Source organism: Linepithema humile, chromosome 4, assembly GCF_040581485.1.
Source record: "Linepithema humile isolate Giens D197 chromosome 4, Lhum_UNIL_v1.0, whole genome shotgun sequence".
Taxonomy (NCBI): Eukaryota; Metazoa; Arthropoda; class Insecta; order Hymenoptera; family Formicidae; genus Linepithema; species Linepithema humile.
Window position 1 is genome coordinate 15,725,326 of NC_090131.1, and position 21,408 is coordinate 15,746,733.

Consider the following 21,408-nt stretch of genomic DNA (forward strand, 5'->3'; position numbering starts at 1 on the left):
TTCAGCAGAAAAATCTCCAACTTGGTCTAAGTATTTCCAACATCAATCACTTCTTGTTTCTGTATCTTGTCCTTGTTTTACATGCTCAATTACGTGTTTGATTAAACTTTTGTCTGATAGAAATTCAGTTAAGGGCATACCACATAAAATACATATTATAGCTCTTTCTCTTGTTAGCATAAAATATTTCCACTTCAAGTCCTTCTTGTTAGCCTCTTCATGCTCATAAATATTTTGATGTCATCATGAATATTTCACTTACGTGATTCTTAAATTTATTTTGAACATACACGTATCTAATAGTCTTTTGGCAAGATTGATTTCGACACCGTGCATAAAAATCTTTTTCTTTTGTAAAATATACCGCTATCCACTCTTTCGATTTAATTCGTTTTACCCAATTCATTGTGATCTGATCTGTATGAGAGAACGTATTCAACTGAACATGATGCGAGCCTTATTTCGTTGGAAAGTACCTGATAGAAGAAGTCGAGGAGACAGTTTTTCTGTTTGAATGTAAATATTAACAGCATTGAAACCTACCTAATAGTTATCAAGAGAGGTGGTAGGATGTGATTCGAAATATGTATAGTATGCAATTTTGAAAGAGAGAGAGAGAGAAAGAGAGAGAGAGAGAGAGAGAGAGAGAGAGAGAGAGAGAGAGAGAGAGAGAGAGAGAGAGAGAGAGAGAAAAATTTATTATATATTACCGATACAGGTGATTCACCAGGTGACGATATCAATCGCTTATCGGTTAGTCTATAATAGTATCAGTGGCGCATCGGATACGCAAAAAAAAAACAAAATAAAATAAAATTTTTTTTGTTCTTTAGAACTTTCCAACACGCCCTCCCTCGAAAGTATTTTACATTTTTTTTTGTTTTTATCATGTATTGTTTAAACCTAACTTATTCATTAATTTCACATGTCGCGGTTTTGGTAAAGGCCTAGTTAAGATATCAGCCGTCATCTCATCACTAAATATATGAGTTATTTTTACATATTTCTCTGTGTGTGTGTGTGTGTGTGTGTGTGTGTGTGTGTGTGTGTGTGTGTGTGTGTGTGTGTGTGTGTGTGTGTGTGCAAGTATTTCTCGTATAAAATAATGGCGTATATCTATATGTTTAGTAGATTGATGATTACAATTATTCTTTGACAAACTTATCGCACCGTTATTATCGCATTTGATTTTTAACGTTTCTTTGGCAATTTCTGTAATTTCGTGCGAAAGATTTCTGAACCACACACAGCTTCCTGACGAGTAAAAGCAAGCGCAATATATTCTGCCTCTACTGTGGATAAAGCTATTGTGCGCTGTTTCTTGCTATGCCAAATAATGGCTCCTTCATTTAGTGAAATTTACAACTACTTATAGATTTTCTGTTTATCGTTGCCCCAATCGGCATCACTATAGCCTACAATGTTACCGTCGCCATTACTACTATATTTAAGATAATAATTCGCAGCATTCTTTAGATATCGAAAAATTCGCTTTACAGCCGTCCAATGAATTTTTTCAGGATTTTTACAGAAGCTGCTAACCGCGTTTACTGATTGCGCTATGTCCGGTCGATTAATCTGACTTTAAAGTAAAGTGGTGAACCTATTGCCTCAAAGTACTGGGTTTTAAAGTCATCGTCGTCTGGTTCATCGTGCTCGTCGTTGCTTTCTGTTAGCTTGACGTTTGAATCGACTGGAGTTCCAATTGGCTTACAATCTTCCATTCCGAATTTCTTGAGTGTCCGTTTTATATAATTTTTTTGCGTGACTTTTATTTCGTCTTTCGATTTGTTCTGATAAATTTCTAAACCAAGGAAATATTTTGTTTCTCCTAAGTCTTTTATTTCAAAAAATTAATTCAAGAATTTCTTCAATTTTTTCTGTTCGCCACTGTAATTGCTTACAATTAAGATATTATCTATGAAAATTATAAAAAATTTAGGCGCCGCCTAGCGATTCCGTGGACATAGGTTCGCAAATATCCGAATGTATTAACTCTAAAGGCACGCGCGCTGTTACGTGCCGCAACCCTCCTTATCTTTACGACTTATAGTCTCGTCCATCTATTTCCTTCAGCCTAACAAATAAGCACTCAAATTAATAAACATGGATCTACTGCATTTCCGTTTCCCATGCGAAATATTTACTTTAATAAATTCTTAGTCTTATCTCTCCGCCTGAACTTTCTTAAACTTGCCGACAAAACATCTCAAGCCTATATAACGAAGGTCCAGCTCTTAAGTTCTCAGTTCTAGTCCACAGCTCTAACGAGCAACTTATTAGCGGCTCAGAAATAAAGAATTTCCACGGAAAGTATTGTAGGAATGCGAATATATATATGTATGTGTAAATGTATTTGATGAGCGAATGGAAAGAGTGTAATAAATCTAAGCGTATGTTGAAAGTGTTTGAAGTGCGGTATGATTGTCGGCGCAATAATAAAGTAAGAACGGCATAGGGTAAAGAGTGCCTAAACAAACAACAATGGCCGAAAAGGCGAAAATGCATGTTTGTGTCGCCTATAAAAGCGGGCTTCCAGAGAGCCAAATAAGAGAATTTTAGATTGACATTTGTAGAGTACAGATCGTGCGATACGAGAATTATATGTACGAGAGTTATTAAGCGAGAACGTTTGTTAATTTCTATATACGAATATTATAACTCTAATAAATCCCACAGTATCCTGTTTTTTTTTTTAAATCTCATTACGTTGCATATCAGCACGTAACAGCGCTCGTTTACCACTATATTTGAATAGTTTCCTACTTTGTTTGCCCTGTATATCGCGTTCTTTTTTCGTCGTCTCAAAGTTTCCTATGGTTTTGGCGGAACTCTCTCTTATTCTTTAATAAACTCGATTCTAAAAGAAAACATCATAAAACAAAAGGGTACTATAATCGGGCCGACCTCTAGGCCGTTTGACTAAAATTCAAAAACTGTCGATCTCGCAATCTTTTCTATTGATTGTTAAATCCAAATCTATCTAAAAATTGCATAAAATTTGCCTTAAAGCATTAACAAAAGAACGAAAGAAAAAAAGAGATTCCACACGAATTCTTTACATAGTCGCCCGCAAGGGAGGGAAAGAAGGAGCATTTGTCCCCCTCCCCCTCGGGGGTAAGCCCATGGACTATGACTCTTTGAATTTTTTAATGAAATATTACATTGCTCGATCCTCAAATAAAAAATAAGAAAATTTTTATAATTTAAATAATATGAATCTTGACCTTAAGCTACACAGGTTTCTCACTGTTTTTTTTTATTATAACACAATATTATGTATAAACATAGCCTTGAGGATTTTAGACTTGCCCCTACCTAGACAAATATCTGCGGGCGCCTATGTGTACTTTACATTATACGAGTGCACTATTATTTATTACCGAAATTATTACGTATATTATTACATGTAGAGAAAAGCGGAATAGATAAGCTTGTTGATAAAATTAATTGCAGTGTTTATCAATATTCTATCTAAAAAAGGCATGAAAGATTTTCATTCTTCCTTTCTTCCGCAATATTAATTTTTTTGTTGAAACATTAATTTTTATATATCATTTAAACGGCTTACGGTTACCGTTTTGTGTTTTACAGAAAATATTCAAAGTGTCTTCTTTGATACATTTCCAGATTCTATGTTTTAATCTTTTCTGAAGTCAAAGACGTAATGGTTTATTTAGGTTTAATTTAAGTGCTCTCTAAAAATGCGGTCTGATTATTTATTTTTCAATTATTTTACACTATACATTTATGTAATAACCTAATCACAAGTATATGTAATTTTAATATATTTTTACACGTGAATAACAGAGAGGACTTGTGTTAAATAGTACTACAAATTGCGACAATGATAGTATAATAATATATAAATAATAATGATAAAATATTACTTTCATTAAACATAGGTATAATAAATAATTCTTTGTAAATAAAAAAATAATGGCGCATATATATATATATATATATATATATATATATATATATATATATATAGTGCGCGCTAGTGTGTCCAGTTTAATAAAATTACTTGGTGCATTTCTCTACACGCAGAAAATTTATATCCAAAATTACTATGTACGGTAGTAGCTGCGGACCATGAAAAAATTATAAAAATTTTTACTATGTTTTTCACATGTGAAACATAATAAAAATTTTCGGTCCGTGGCTTCATAGTCCGCGGACCGAAAATTACTACCGTGCATAGTAATTTCTGATATAAAATTTTCTCTGTGTACCATGAAACTTATCATAACTTTTGCCTTCACTCAATATATTTTAGATTATTAAAAAATGTCAAAATTATTTTCGCACACAAACGAATAACTGTCAAAGTGCGTATTAATATATATAAAAATATTCAAACACAAAATAAAATATTAAAATATTAAATAATCTTCATTTTAATACGATATTTAAGATTAAATTAAAGCAAATTAAAGCACATAAAAACTGTTATTATTTAACAAATAAAAATAGAGTAATGTAATACAAAATTTATACCAATAAATCGGAGCATTTTTGTAAAGAAAGTCAACGATAATGCCATATCTAAAAATAAATCAGGTAATTAAATGTATACACATAATAATTTCAATGTGATATCTGTTGAGTCAATTATATCTATTTATTTCTGCAATCAATATATCAATTGCATTTAACGCAGTACAAATAATTAAAAAAATTCGCATTTTTCTTGATATAGTCATATCAATTTTTTTTATATAGCCATAATTTGAAAATGGTTTTATTTAATACACATAGATAATATATTATTTGTGTATTATTTCTTACAAAATATTCATGTAAAAGATACGCGCTGTAACGTCTATTTGGATGAGATGTAATTACTGTACATACTCGGCATGAGATGTTACCGCGTGTTTCGATCATTGTTAGCTACATTTGACCGACGTAACAATATTTACATTCAAGTGGAAAATAATTATGTGTCTTCTTTCGTTCTCTACTAGACTCATCGACAGAAAGGTTCTTGTAGCAGTTCTAGTTAGTTCATCGTACTCAGTTACACGCGTCTAGTCACTTTGTAACGATGCAGCGGGCTGCATCGTTACGGCTACGGACCGTCCATCGTCCGTAGCCCACCAAGGGCGCATCGCGCGCCGATAAATTTCCTATCAAAAACAGCGGCGGTCAACCGCCGAAAATCCCCCACACCCGACCGTTCCGAAATTCCGTATTGTGGGGGACTCGCCGCCGAAACCGCCGATGCTTGCCGATTCGAAATCATTCGGCCGCCAGCCGGGTATAAAAGAGGCCCGGCTGAACGTCTTCTCACCAGACTCCGTTCGCTGATAGACAGCGAACATCCCTCTACGAGTGTCCTCGTAGTCCTCAACCGAGCATACTCGGTTTTTCGTATACCTGTGCCAGCACACGAGTATCCTCGTGTACCGCCGAGCGTCCTCGGTATTCTTGATTCCCGCATACGAATCTATTCGTATACCCGCCGAGCGTACTTGGCTCCTCTAGGCCACCGAACTTCGTATTGCGGGCATTTCCGCATACCAAGCTAAGTCGCCGTTCTAAGATTCCGCCTTCGTACGAGCATCCTCGTACTCCCGCCGAGCGTAATCGGCAACCTAAGTCCTGATACCGCGTTTATTCGCCGGGATTTCAAAATCGTAATCCGTCCGGCAAGCAAAACCACGTCAACCAATCCGCGCCGCCGAATAGTCCGCATCGATCTACGATCGAACAGACTCGCGATACTACGAACGCACTCACCGACCAGCGCTCCGTATCGTACCAACCGTTGCGACACGATCGACCGCGCTTGCGCTCTCACCAACCGCACCAAGACGCCTCACGTCACACTAAATAATTATTTCACCGCCGCTCAAATAATTATCTCATTATTGCCAATATTTCACATTTATTTTCACGTTGCTTTCGCTTTTATTTTGCGCCGCTTTAAAATAATTATTTCACCGTTGTTCAGATAATTATTCTGCTACCGCCAATACTTCGCTTACGTTCACGCTGCTTTATATTTATTCCACGCCGCCTCAAGATTTATTTCGCCATTGCCAAATAATTATTTCACCGATATTCTGTTACTGATTTCACTGATATATCCTTTCATATGTATTTTACCTAGCTCAAATAATTATTCAGCCGTTGCTTAATAATTCTTTCGCATCGCATGTACACACACAGTCATCAAACATACTAAATTAAATAAACACGTCTTCTAATTTACCATTAACTAAACGCATTTTCTTTGACACACCCCCAACCGACCGAACCTGGATTCCGACGAGCTACATACTCGGCATGAGATGTTACCGCGTGTTTCGATCATTGTTAGCTACATTTGACCGACGTAACAATATTTACATTCAAGTGAAAAATAATAATGCGTCTTCTTTCGTTCTCTACTATACTCATCGACGGAAAGGTTCTTGTAGCAGTTCTAGTTAGTTCATCGTATTCATTTACACGCGTCTAGTCACTTCAAACGGACATAATGTCTACATCACTAAATATTGCATATAAAAAACATGTGTGGGAATATTATGTGAAACTATCGGATTTTGAAGCACAGTGCAAGTTTTGCGAAAATAAATTTATATATTTAAAAGTTGGATACTTAAAACCACATATGGCAAGGCATCATATAAAAATTTGGAAATACGAAGAAGAGAAAACAGTAATAAAAGAGCCATGGATGTATTTCCAATATATAAACAAATTATATTCACAATGCGTTATTTGTGATGCAAGTGTTCTGTCTACATTCGAATCTGTAAAAAATCATTTGAGTTCACATTCTGAAAAACGGCGGGAGAATCATATATTTCAAAGTTGGCCATGGAAATATATGACAAAAAGAGATGATTTTGTAGTGGAGTGTAATATTTGTAATAAGAATATATCACTTAATATTCCAATTTATCTAGATGTTATGACGTGACTTTTTTTTTGACGTCCGTCACAAGGGCGAGAAAGCCCGATCGAGGAGGGAAATTTGAGGTCGGAGACCCCACCGCGGGGGGGCGACGACCTCTCCCTCTTAATTCCTTTTTTTGGAGATTTTAGATTTTGCGTTGTAGCGAATTAAGCGAGTCGTGGTGAGTGGCCAAACTCCCATATTGTGAATTACCGTGGAGCAGCCTTCGTGGGACCTGCGAGGGACTCAGCAGGCAGGACGACGGAGGCCCGGACGGCGTGCGGACGGATCCAGGATAAGGGCAAGTAAAAACACCTTGTCAATATCATCCGATTCCAGACACAGTCGCTACCGCAGTTACGATTTCAGATACGGAGCATATCGAGGCCGGTGAACGCACCGAGAGAGATGACGCCCGAGAGGGAAGCGCGCTCTCACACGCCGAAGACCCGGGGTGGAGTACCCGAACAAGGAGCTGTTGTAACGAGCCAGGAAAGAGGAATCCGGTCGGAACCTGGCCAGTTCACGACCGATTCAAAGAAGGCTCGGATCTGGAAACGGAGAAGGCCACGAAGGGCGTTAACGGCAGCTGCCAAAAGAGAGAGACCGGGGTCACCTCGGAAAAGCGTCACCGAGGGCCGAAAAATCGAGGAGCGACGCGAGGATCGAGATCGCTAGAGATATCGAAGGATCAAGTAGCGCTAATCGATAGCGCGGATCTACATGCGCAGGACGATGCGCGGAAGGTCACCGCTGTCCGGCGAGCCTCGCTGTCGTCACTGTTCGGCGAGTCGGCAACCTGGGCGAAACCTCGAGGACTACCACGGGCGTACCAGCGATTTGTAAGGCCACCACTTCGACTTCGCGGTAAGAGCGGTATCAGTAGGCGGCCCGAGCCTCGCGGAAATAAGAACCCGCCTGGTTTTCGTGAAAGTGTATTAAGAGTACCGAAATGTCTCGCGATATGTTGCGAGGTTAGATTTAGGCCGGGCCCCGCTGACTACCGCTTCTATAGAATAAGATTTCACCATGCTATCCCCCTCGGGGCTGCCGAGCCGACAGTCGTTTTGCGTTAATTAATGTCTCTCGTTCATGAATGATAATTTCGCGTCTATTGGTGTATTGCTGTACCGAGTGTTAGAATTTTTGGAGTTAGCCTATCGCGTATCTCTCGCCTCGGCCTTCGGTCGAGCGTTTACATTCAGAACCGTAAGAATAATACTGAGATAGAGTTCGTATTGTAGGCTAACCGTTATGAAGAAAGATTGAAGTAGAGCTAATTGTAACAACCGCACCGAATGAAAGTTACTGAATTTGTACGCCGAATATTATACCGCGTGAGACGGAAGTACGCGGATTTCCGCGAGTTAAACAGTGAAATCATAACGCCTCTCACTGAGATAAAACATGTCTCCACTCCGCGGGATTGTTAAGACGCCCGTTACCCGGCGTCAATCTCACTTAATCTAATTTATAATTAAATGTTATTTGTTACTGATTAGTGTGTTCTTAATAACCGTTTATTTCAGACTCCTCTCTCCAAACCGGGTTAGCATCTCTAAAGAACCTCGCCCCTCTGCCATTTGTAGAGTGGGCTAGTCGCGCTTATTGCCGTTGCTCTTTAAAAGCAAAAATTTGACTCTAACGTAATTTGTTCGTGTGGCGCGTTAATCCGCGCCTGGCGCCCAACTATAAGTTTCGCGATAATTACTAAGATCTATAAAATAGAGCAACGAGGTTTGACACGCTTACCGGCGGGTGTACTTCTGCCCGACGGAAAAGTCGTCGCAATGTTCATATAAAAGTAAAACATTTGGACAAATTGAAAAATACGCAAGAAACACGAGACACAGTTGGTTCGTCAGACCGTGTATCATTACTTCAAACGGACACAATATCTAAGTCACTAATTATTGCAAATAAAAAGCATCTGTGGAAATATTATGTAAAATTGCCGAATTCTGAAGCGCAGTGCATGTTTTGCGAAAAAAAATATAATTATATAAGCACAACAGATTTCTATAAACATATAGCAAAATGGCATAGAAACATTTTGAAATACGAACAAGAGAGAAAACTAATAAAATTGCCATGGATGTATTTCAAGTATTTAAATAAATCACATTCACAGTGTATTATTTGTGACGCAAATGTTCTGTCTACATCCGAATCTGTAGAAAATCATTTCAAATCACATTATGAAAAACAACAAAAAAATTATATGCTTTGTAATTGGCAATATAAATATTGGACAAAAAAAAATGATTTTGTGGTGGAGTGTAATATTTGTAATAAGAATGTATCACTTAGTGTTCCAGTTTATCTAGATAGTCATATAAAAGTGAAACATTGGGACAAATTAAAAAAAAACGCAAGAAACACATGACACAGTTGGTCCATCAGAATGCGTTTCATTACTTCAAACGAACGCAACGTCTAAATCACTGACTATTGTAACTAAAAAGCATCTATGGAAATATTATGTAAAACTGCCGAATTTTGAAGCGCAGTGCATGTTTTGCGAAAAAAAATATTATTATGTAACCGTTAATAATTTCTACAGGCATTGTACAAATTATCATAGAAAAATTTGGAAATACGAACAAGAGAAAAAACTAATAAAATTGCCATGGATGTATTTCAAGTATTTAAATAAATCACATTCACAGTGTATTATTTGTGACGCAAATGTTCTGTCTACATCCGAATCTGTAGAAAATCATTTCAAATCACATTATGAAAAACAACAAAAAAATTATATGCTTTGTAATTGGCAATATAAATATTGGACAAAAAAAAATGATTTTGTGGTGGAGTGTAATATTTGTAATAAGAATGTATCACTTAGTGTTCCAGTTTATCTAGATAGTCATATAAAAGTGAAACATTGGGACAAATTAAAAAAAAACGCAAGAAACACATGACACAGTTGGTCCATCAGAATGCGTTTCATTACTTCAAACGAACGCAACGTCTAAATCACTGACTATTGTAACTAAAAAGCATCTATGGAAATATTATGTAAAACTGCCGAATTTTGAAGCGCAGTGCATGTTTTGCGAAAAAAAATATTATTATGTAACCGTTAATAATTTCTACAGGCATTGTACAAATTATCATAGAAAAATTTGGAAATACGAACAAGAGAAAAAACTAATAAAATTGCCGTGGATGTATTTCAAATATTCAAAGAAGTTATATTCACAATGTATTATCTGTGATTCAAATGTTCGGTCTACATCTGAATCTATGGAAAATCACTTGAGTTCGCATTCTGAAAAACAACGAAAGAATCATATCCTTCGCTATTGGCCACACAAATATTTCACAAAAAGAGATGATTTTGTAGTTGAGTGTAATATTTGTCACAAGAATTTCTCTCTCGGTATTAACAGCGTGCTGACTTATCATATAAAAAGGACACATTCGGACAAATTAAAAAATACAAATTGAAGAAACACATGACACAGTTGGTTCGTCACAACGCGTCTCGTCACTACAAAATGGCTATACCATTGAAAGATTGTTATATATTGTTAACGAAATGTCCACCTTAGGTTTTACATATAAAAAAATACATGTAGAAATTTTTAGTCTTGAACAAAAATACCAAAGTGTAAACAAATCAAGATATATTTTAAATATTTCAACACATTAAAATTGCAATTAAAACATTTTATCTAAAAATTTAAAAGATTTGCATTCTAAGGAACAGTTAAAAAAGCATATTGTAACGTCCCATACTCCCCCTCCGACAATTTTTTTTCAACAACAACTAGGTAATTTGTTTTTTTTGTTTTAGTTTTTGAGATGAGAAAATCTTCAAAAGGCACCCTGGCCCGGACCAGGGTAGTGCTGGATTCGACCGGGACTCGCATCGAGGTGAGCTCCAGCAGAACCGGGAACGGACCACGTCTCATCCTGACCAGGACCAGGCAACCCACGCGGACAGAGCGGGATACCAAAAAGCCAAAGCCAAGAGTGAGCAAAGATCCACCAGGTCCACCGGACCCCGACAACCATCCCGACCGCCTACCAGCTAAAAACTCACCTCTAGCCTTCTATGGCCTTGAAAATGAGGGGAGAACCGGATTACGAGCTAGCGCATGACGCAGTCCCCCCCCTCAGCCGTGGTCATAAACCCCCACCAACAGTTTAACCGAGACGTCCAAGGAATCACAGGTATTTATGCACAACTCTCACATATACACGAGATACATGCAAGCAGCACATACCAAATACCCTACATCTAAGTTTGTATATAAATATATAGATACGTTAATGTATATATCTTAATTCTATTAGTAATAATGTTCTAATTCTAATTCTTAACTAAAAAAAAAAAGTCTAACTAATTGTCATATGACCACTTCTAATTAACTAAATATATATAGAGAGTTTTGTTGTCGAATAAATGACCATGAGACCGATAAAAACAAACAAAAATTGTTTTCCCACTCGGGATAGGCGTTTTGCATCCGTACTTAAGAATTCACATGTTAAAGAGCAATCAGAATGGAAACAGGTCCGCGTCCATGCAATCCATATCTTCGTCACTGAGTGAGTCATCTGATAGGTCAAGTTCCCAATGACCCTTCTTTTTCTTTTTCTTGCCACCAAAGCCTTCTTTCGAGGTAGAGGGGGCATTAATGTCCTTCGAGTTTCCATCCATGACCGTTTTCTTTTTCTTGGCATCGTCTTTATCGTCCGTATTCTTTTTTGGTGTAAGAACCGTAGGTACTACTGGTGCATTTTTCGTGGGTCGCTCTATCTTTTTAGGTGGGACGGGTTTGCACTTGTCACTGCCCACCAAGTGCCCCGCGTCCAAACCTCTCTCCTTGCAAACAGGGCAACTCACTCTATTTCTACAGTCCGCCGCCTTATGCTCGGTCTCTCCGCATCGATAACAGCAGAAGCGCCGAATCTCTAAACTCAGGCACCTTTGCACGGTATGACCCACAGCAAGACAATGAAAGCATTGCAGAGGTCTTGCCTTCATTGCCTCCACGCGGTCTGTCGACCACCCAATGGTCAGTTTGCCCGCGTCAAGGACCTTAACTGCTGCAGGAATCGGGCATCTCAAGAAGAGGACGCCTAAACCCCCTTGAACATATCTAATAGCTCCACTCGCGATGTCCATTGACCTACAGCCCCCTATACTTGATATCGTATCTTTAATTTCAAGTACCGAAATGGAGTCGTCTATACCTAAAAGTCGCAGTTGTGAAAGTTTGTTTGGTCTGCGTATATAGACCCCCTTATTACCAGCGAACAGGGATCTTAGTTTATCACAAAGCTTGTCCGCTTTGGTTTCCGCGCCTTCCCCGGGAATTTCCAATAGTATTCCGCCGTTTGCAACAACTAGGTAATAACGTAGTCATGTAACAGCGCATAGATCATAACGAATCACTCTTGATAACAGAGTGGAGTATAGTACAATATGCGTAGAGTATAGATAGCTAACATGCGTAGAGTGTAGATATGTAACATTGCGTAGAGTATAAGTATTCAACATGCGTAGGATATAAGTATCAACGAGCGACTCTCACTCGACTTTTCCAATCTTTTTTTTGCTCGTAAAACCCTTACTCGACCCTTCCAACCTTTTTCGCTCGTAAAACCCGACCCAGACCTTCCCCAACTCCTTGCTCGTAAATCTCCTTCCCTTTCCACCTACACAGATCCTTTTCCCTTTCCACCTAGGAAAAACCTTTTCTTTTCACCCACGCAAGCATTTTCCCTTCCACAACGCCCTCCCACCTACATGACTTTTTTCGAGCCGCCGTACCGCAGCTAAGCGAGAGCGCTTGCCAGACAAGTTCATTTCCAACTCTGATCTCGACGCAAAACCAACTCAAAAAATCTTGCGCCTAGTTGCTAACTCTAGTTCAAATTCGTTCTAACTCTAACATATATCTTAGCTTATCAATTCTAAAGTAAGTGTAGAATAGTTATATCGAGAATATACTTTGTGTTAATCCTAACATAAGAAAAGTGTAAGTTAATTGAATATATTTGAGTGATTTGACTAAAAGCACAAATCTTCATTCAGTTACCCAGCAATACCTCCCATACCTCTTTTGCTGAAAGTGAGCACGTGCCTAGGGAATCTGTGGTGCGGACCGCCGCACACGTTTCTACGAAGCACACATCTGTGGTACTTGGTGCGGCCCACCGCACACTTACCGTAGATCACATTATTCGGCATTTTACTCCTCAACACTCCATCCTCATGCCTAAGTCTAAAACGCGCCGAGGCGGAGTCAAGTATCACGCTCGCAAACTACTTGCCGAGTACCGGTTCGCGGCCGCGGATAACCCCAGCACCTGCGACTTCGACGGACGAGAAGAGTACAACTCATCAAAGCCCTGGCCATACACGCTGATCGCATTGACACCAAACCCGCTACCCCGGATCACAGGAATCAATCCCGCCGATCCACGCTGGGCCGTATATTCCAGTCGCATTTGAGATATTTAGCCGCCTCTTAAGACATACACCGAACGGTAAGTGAATATTCAACATTGATAATCGAATCTGGAAATAACGCGAACTCAGGCATTTGTTCAGATTTACGTAAAGGATCGCAACTGCACGTGTTCGGGTAGGTCGTAAACCTACACCCTTCGGGTAGATCGTAAACCTACACCCTTCGGGTAGGTCGTAAACTTGCACGTGTTAGGGTCGAGACTATAAAACCTTCGTTAGGCACGGGCCCTTTTCCTGAACACTTCTGTAGTCATTTCCCTTTTGAGGAACCTCACGTCGGTCCCATATGGAACATCGTCCCATTGCGTGGTGTACAATGGACTTCCTACACGTAGACAATAACCATAGACAGAATCCAGAAGCCCTCTGCAGAAGCTGCGTGATCCTCGACCCTCTGATCCCTATCGAGTCTCGGTGCCTTCTAAGGCGGCATAGCTTAGTAATCCATCCGCATCCCGAGGTACAATGGTGTTGCATTTGCCGCCAAGAACTGACCATCGTTCGAGCATCGAGTAACTGTTTCACGTGTCGAATTATGCTTGCAGACTTCCTCCTTACTCACCCCACACCGGGATCAGAAGGAACAGGATTTGAGGCTACTCACATAGCCCTGAGTCAAACGCGTACTGCCATCAGGCCGTAAAGCCTACTAATTACTCGTGTACGTCATCGCACGTATCCCCGGGTAGGATCGCGTAGATCCTGCGACCCGAATTTTTTCGATTAGTTCCGCTATATCCGGTCAACTCATTATAAGTACCCGTGATTTGCCGGGACGTAACAATACATTTCAAAGTTGGCTGTGGAAATACTGTACCGACAGTGATGTTTTGAAATAGAATGTAATATTTGTCACTCATACATATTTGTTGCTACGAGAACTAATTTAAATGACTATATTAAGAATAAACATTTGGCAAGCTGACTAAATTGAATAAGAAAATGTTCGTAAATTTTATTGATACTATTGTTAATATTATTATAAATAATTAATTTTAAATTACAATAATTATTATGTATAACTATTGTTTATATAGATTTATCGAGAAGTTGACAATGGGAAATGATGGTAACGGCGTCCAAGTAACATTACAACCAGCAATAATGGCAGTCTTAATTTTAACGATTTTAATTTATTAAAAGATATATACAAGAAAAGTGGTATACATAGTTCTGACGTATAATTATTTGTTTTATGTTTATAAAATTATGAATATGATTATAAATCTACGTTTTATAAAAAACAAAGTTACATTTTTTAATTTATTAATTATAATTATTATTTATTAATTTTATTATTTACTATGTTTAAAATTTATAAACTATATTCTTAATTTTATTTATTGAAACAATTTAATAAAATAATTATCGATTTTTCTGTAAAGAGAAAAATACCGACATTTTATACTATAATTTAATTTCAATTATTTAATTTTCATATAATTTTTTATTATTTTTACGTATGTTTAAAATTTTTTATATATTTTCATTATTTTTTGTACTTTATATGGTGTAAATTTCTTATTATTAGTTCTGGAAAATTTTCGAATGTAATACATTAATTGTCGGTGAAATATATCAGTTTAAATTCTAAAATTATGTTTCTTCAAAAAATGTTTATGATATACATGATGCATTCATCATGAATAAATTACCATATAAATCAAATAAATTCATCATAAAAGAGTCTCATTTCTTGTTTAAAGGTTTCATTTTTATGAAATGTGATTTGTACGATTTGCAGTAAATACAGGTTGTTTTACTTTTTATTTTATTCATTATTTTATGGGAATGTGTCAATTTTTCTAACATTGTTGTTCACAAAAACACGAATAAAATCATAAACGAAAATTCATTGATCAAAAGCGTTTCGCTCGGATTTTTCAAAGTTATATAATAGGTGCTGCTGAATTAATTTGTTACCTATGTTCCAATTTTTTTGAAATATTAAATAATAGTAAAAACTTTAGATTTTTGCACCATTGATATTATTAAACAGCAATGTCTTGCGGTTAAGATGCAGCCCGTAATAAAATTTCAAAATTACATTAACGTTAATTTCCCACGTTGGAGATCCGCTACTTTCTCACGTCTTTTTTATATATTCCAGACGTTTCAGAAATTATCGTATTTTATTACGGTGAATGGAAACCTCAATGTTTGAAAACTAATTCAAAAGCTGAAGTCTGCAAATGAAAACTAGAAACTTCTTTGATAAAAACGTCTGTGTTCTTCACTAAGAAGATTGCAAAACGGAAGATTCTGAAGATGTCAAGTACCTAGATAATCGCTCCGAGTAAAAGCAATTTGCGTAAGAGGATCAGTATTAAGATGATAATAGTTTAGGACAAAAAACTACTAAATAATTATTGTCGGAAATATTCACAATGTCATATCACGAAAATTGAAATCAAGCAACATTATCATTTAGTGATCGTAATTGTTTCATTCTTTAGCATGAAACGTGACAATATACTTTACCTTATACGAGTGCACTATTATGAGATTTATTACCGAAATTATTACGTATATAATTACATGTAGATAAAAGCGGAATAGATAAGCTTGTTGATGAAATTAATTGCAGGGTTTACCAATATCCTATCTTAAAAAAGGCATGAAAGATTTTTGTTGTTGCCTGTTTTTCGCGATACTAATCATTTTGCTTAAACATTAATTTTTACATATGATTTATACGGCTAGCGACTATTGTTTTGTGTTTTATAGAAAATATTCAAAATGTCTTTGTAGATACATTTCCGAACTCTTTGTTTAAATAATTTCTGAATTCAAAAACGTAACGCTATTGGTTTCATATAAATGCTCACTAGAAATTCGGTCCAATTATTTCATTTCCAATTATTCTACACTAAACATTTATGTAATAACCTAATCACAAGTTTATGTAAGTTTAATATATTTTTACACATGAATAACAGTACTTGTGTTAAATAGTACTACAAATTGCGACGACGACGATATAATAATATATAAATAATGGTGATAAAATACTTTTATTAAACATAGTTAAAATAAATAATTCTTTGTAACTAAAAAAATTGATGGCGCGTATAGTGCGCGCTAATGTGTATAGTTTAATAAAATTTCTTAGTTCAATTATCTATCATAAAACTTATCATAAATTTTGCCTTCACTCAATATATTTTGCATTATTGCAAAATGCCAAAATTATTTTGCACACAGACGAATAACTGTCAAAGTGCGTTTTAATAAAAATATTCAAATAAAGTAAAATATTAAAATATTAAATAATCCTCATTTTGATACAAGTATTTAAGATTAAATTAAAGCACATTAAAAACTGTTATTATTGAACAAATAAGAATAGAGTGATGTAATACGAAATTTAATCCAATAAATCGGGATATTTCTATAAAAAAAGTTGACGATAATGCCATATCAAAAAATAAATTAGGTAGTTAAATGCGTACACATAATAATTTTTATGCGATATCTATTGAGTCAATCATATCTATTTACTTCTGCAATGAATGTGTATCAATTGCATTTAATGCAGTACAAATAATAAGAAAAATACGCGATTTCTTGATTTAGTCATATCAATTTCTTTGATATAGCCATAATTTAAAAATAATTTTATTTAATACATATAGATAATACATTATATGTGTATTATTTCTTACAAAATATTCGTATAAAAGATACGCGCTGTAACGTCTTTTTCGCTGAGATGTTATTACTATACATACTCGGCATGAGATGTTACCGCGTGTTTCGATCATTGTTAGCTACATTTGACCGACGTAACAATATTTACATTCAAGTGAAAAATAATAATGCGTCTTCTTTCGTTCTCTACTATACTCATCGACGGAAAGGTTCTTGTAGCAGTTCTAGTTAGTTCATCGTATTCATTTACACGCGTCTAGTCACTTCAAACGGACATAATGTCTACATCACTAAATATTGCATATAAAAAACATGTGTGGGAATATTATGTGAAACTATCGGATTTTGAAGCACAATGCAAGTTTTGCGAAAAAAAATATATACATATATTTAAACATTGGATACTTAAAACCACATATGGCAAGGCATCATATAAAAATTTGGAAATACGAAGAAGAGAAAACAGTAATAGAAGGGCCATGGATGTATTTCAAATATATAAACAAATTATATTCACAATGCGTTATTTGTGATGCAAGTGTTCTGTCTACATTCAAATCTGTAAAAAATCATTTGAGTTCACATTCTGAAAAACAGCGAGAGAATCATATATTTCGAAGTTGGCCATGGAAATATATGACAAAAAGAGATGATTTTGTAGTGGAGTGTAATATTTGTAATAAGAATATATCACTTAATGTTCCAATTACTCTAGATGTTCATATAAAAGTAAAACATTTGGACAAATTAAAAAAAACGCAAGAAACACATGACACAGTTGGTTCATCAGAATGCGTTTCATCACTTCAAACGGACGCAACGTCTAAATCACTAACTATTGTAACTAAAAAGCATGTGTGGAAATATTATGTAAAACTGCCGAATTTTGAAGCGCAGTGCATGTTTTGCGAAAAAAAATATTATTATGTAACCGTTAATAATTTCTACAGGCATTGTATAAATTATCATAGAAAAATTTGGAAATACGAACAAGAGAGAAAACTAATAAAATTGCCATGGATGTATTTCAAATATTCAAAGAAGTTATATTCACAATGTATTATCTGTGATTCAAATGTTCGGTCTACATCTGAATCTATGGAAAATCACTTGAGTTCGCATTCTGAAAAACAACGAAAGAATCATATCCTTCGCTATTGGCCACATAAATATTTCACAAAAAGAGATGATTTTGTAGTGGAGTGTAATATTTGTCACAAGAATTTCTCTCTCGGTATTAACAGCGTGCTGACTTATCATATAAAAAGGACACATTCGGACAAATTAAAAAATACAAATTGAAGAAACACATGACACAGTTGGTTCGTCACAACGCGTCTCGTCACTACAAAATGGCTATACCATTGAAAGATTGTTATATATTGTTAACGAAATGTCCACCTTAGGTTTTACATATAAAAAAATACATGTAGAAATTTTTAGTCTTGAACAAAAATACCAAAGTGTAAACAAATCATCAAGATATATTTTAAATATTTCAACACATTAAAATTGCAATTAAAACATTTTATCTAAAAATTTAAAAGATTCGCATTCTAAGGAACAGTTAAAAAAGCATATTGTAACGTCCCATACTCCCCCTCCGACAATTTCTTTTCAACAACAACTAGGTAATTTGTTTTTTTTGTTTTAGTTTTTGAGATGAGAAAATCTTCAAAAGGCACCCTGGCCCGGACCAGGGTAGTGCTGGATTCGACCGGGACTCGCATCGAGGTGAGCTCCAGCAGAACCGGGAACGGACCACGTCTCATCCTGACCAGGACCAGGCAACCCACGCGGACAGAGCGGGATACCAAAAAGCCAAAGCCAAGAGTGAGCAAAGATCCACCAGGTCCACCGGACCCCGACAACCATCCCGACCGCCTACCAGCTAAAAATTCACCTCTAGTTATCTATGGCCTTGAAAATGAGGGGAGAACCGGATTACGAGCTAGCGCATGACGCAGTCCCCCCCCTCAGCCGTGGTCATAAACCCCCACCAACAGTTTAACCGAGACGTCCAAGGAATCACAGGTACTTATGCACAATTCTCACATATACACGAGATACATGCAAGCAGCACATACCAAATACCCTACATCTAAGTTTGTATATAAATATATAGATACGTTAATGTATATATCTTAATTCTATTAGTAATAATGTTCTAATTCTAATTCTTAACTAAAAAAAAAAAGTCTAACTAATTGTCATATGACCACTTCTAATTAACTAAATATATATAGAGAGTTTTGTTGTCGAATAAATGACCATGAGACCGATAAAAACAAACAAAAATTGTTTTCCCACTCGGGATAGGCGTTTTGCATCCGTACTTAAGAATTCACTTGTTAAAGAGCAATCAGAATGGAAACAGGTCCGCGTCCATGCAATCCATATCTTCGTCACTGAGTGAGTCATCTGATAGGTCAAGTTCCCAATGACCCTTCTTTTTCTTTTTCTTACCACCAAAGCCTTCTTTCGAGGTAGAGGGGGCATTAATGTCCTTCGAGTTTCCATCCATGACCGTTTTCTTTTTCTTGGCATCGTCTTTATCGTCCGTATTCTTTTTTGGTGAACCGTAGGTACTACTGGTGCATTTTTCGTGGGTCGCTCTATCTTTTTAGGTGGGACGGGTTTGCACTTGTCACTGCCCACCAAGTGCCCCGCGTCCAAACCTCTCTCCTTGCAAACAGGGCAACTCACCCTATTTCTACAGTCCGCCGCCTTATGCTCGGTCTCTCCGCATCGATAACAGCAGAAGCGCCGAATCTCTAAACTCAGGCACCTTTGCACGGTATGACCCACAGCAAGACAATGAAAGCATTGCAGAGGTCTTGCCTTTATTGCCTCCACGCGGTCTGTCGACCACCCAATGGTCAGTTTGCCCGCGTCAAGGACCTTAACTGCTGCAGGAATCGGGCATCTCAAGAAGAGGACGCCTAAACCCCCTTGAACATATCTAATAGCTCCACTCGCGATGTCCATTGACCTACAGCCCCCCATACTTGATATCGTATCTTTAATTTCAAGTACCGCAATGGAGTCGTCTATACCTAAAAGTCGCAGTTGTGAAAGTTTGTTTGGTCTGCGTATATAGACCCCCTTATCACCAGCGAACAGGGATCTTAGTTTATCACAAAGCTTGTCCGCTTTGGTTTCCGCGCCTTCCCCGGGAATTTCCAATAGTATTCCGCCGTTTGCAGCAACTAGGTAATAACGTAGTCATGTAACAGCGCATAGATCATAACGAATCACTCTTGATAACAGAGTGGAGTATAGTACAATATGCGTAGAGTATAGATAGCTAACATGCGTAGAGTGTAGATATGTAACATTGCGTAGAGTATAAGTATTCAACATGCGTAGGATATAAGTATCAACGAGCGACTCTCACTCGACTTTTCCAATCTTTTTTTTGCTCGTAAAACCCTCACTCGACCCTTCCAACCTTTTTCGCTCGTAAAACCCGACCCAGACCTTCCCCAACTCCTTGCTCGTAAATCTCCTTCCCTTTCCACCTACACAGATCCTTTTCCCTTTCCACCTAGGAAAAACCTTTTCTTTTCACCCACGCAAGCATTTTCCCTTCCACAACGCCCTCCCACCTACATGACTTTTTTCGAGCCGCCGTACCGCAGCTAAGCGAGAGCGCTTGCCAGACAAGTTCAGTTCCAACTCCGATCTCGACGCAAAACCAACTCAAAAAATCTTGCGCCTAGTTGCTAACTCTAGTTCAAATTCGTTCTAACTCTAACATATATCTTAGCTTATCAATTCTAAAATAAGTGTAGAATAGTTATATCGAGAATATACTTTGTGTTAATCCTAACATAAGAAAAGTGTAAGTTAATTGAATATATTTGAGTGATTTGACTAAAAGCACAAATCTTCATTCAGTTACCCAGCAATACCTCCCATACCTCTTTTGCTGAAAGTGAGCACATGCCTAGGGAATCTGTGGTGCGGACCGCCGCACACGTTTCTACGAAGCACACATCTGTGGTACTTGGTGCGGCCCACCGCACACTTACCGTAGATCACATTATTCGACATTTTACTCCCCAACACTCCATCCTCATGCCTAAGTCTAAAACGCGCCGAGGCGGACTCAAGTATCACGCTCGCAAACTACTTGCCGAGTATCGGTTCGCGGCCGCGGATAACCCCAGCACCTGCGACTTCGACGGACGAGAAGAGTACAACTCATCAAAGCCCTGGCCATACACGCTGATCGCATTGACACTAAACCCGCTACCCCGGATCACAGGAATCAACCCCGCCGATCCACGCTGTGCCGTGTATTCCAGTCGCATTTGAGATATTTAGCCGCCTCTTAAGACATACACCGAACGGT

The 21,408-nt window shown here is 37.3% G+C and overlaps 1 protein-coding gene across 2 annotated transcripts in view; it reads left to right on the forward strand.

Moving 5' to 3' along the window:
* Positions 1 to 21,408, forward strand: part of LOC105680176 (uncharacterized) — a 46,897-nt gene that overhangs the window by 15,211 nt on the left and 10,278 nt on the right. The window contains exons 1-3 of one of the 2 annotated variants that reach the window (XM_067353307.1): positions 5,045 to 7,752; positions 10,713 to 13,417; positions 18,706 to 21,406. The gene's annotated coding sequence lies outside the window, so the exon portion shown is untranslated. Of the gene's footprint in view, positions 1 to 5,044; positions 7,753 to 10,712; positions 13,418 to 18,705; positions 21,407 to 21,408 lie in introns of those variants that run through there. The other variant, XM_067353306.1, reaches the window with a different exon arrangement.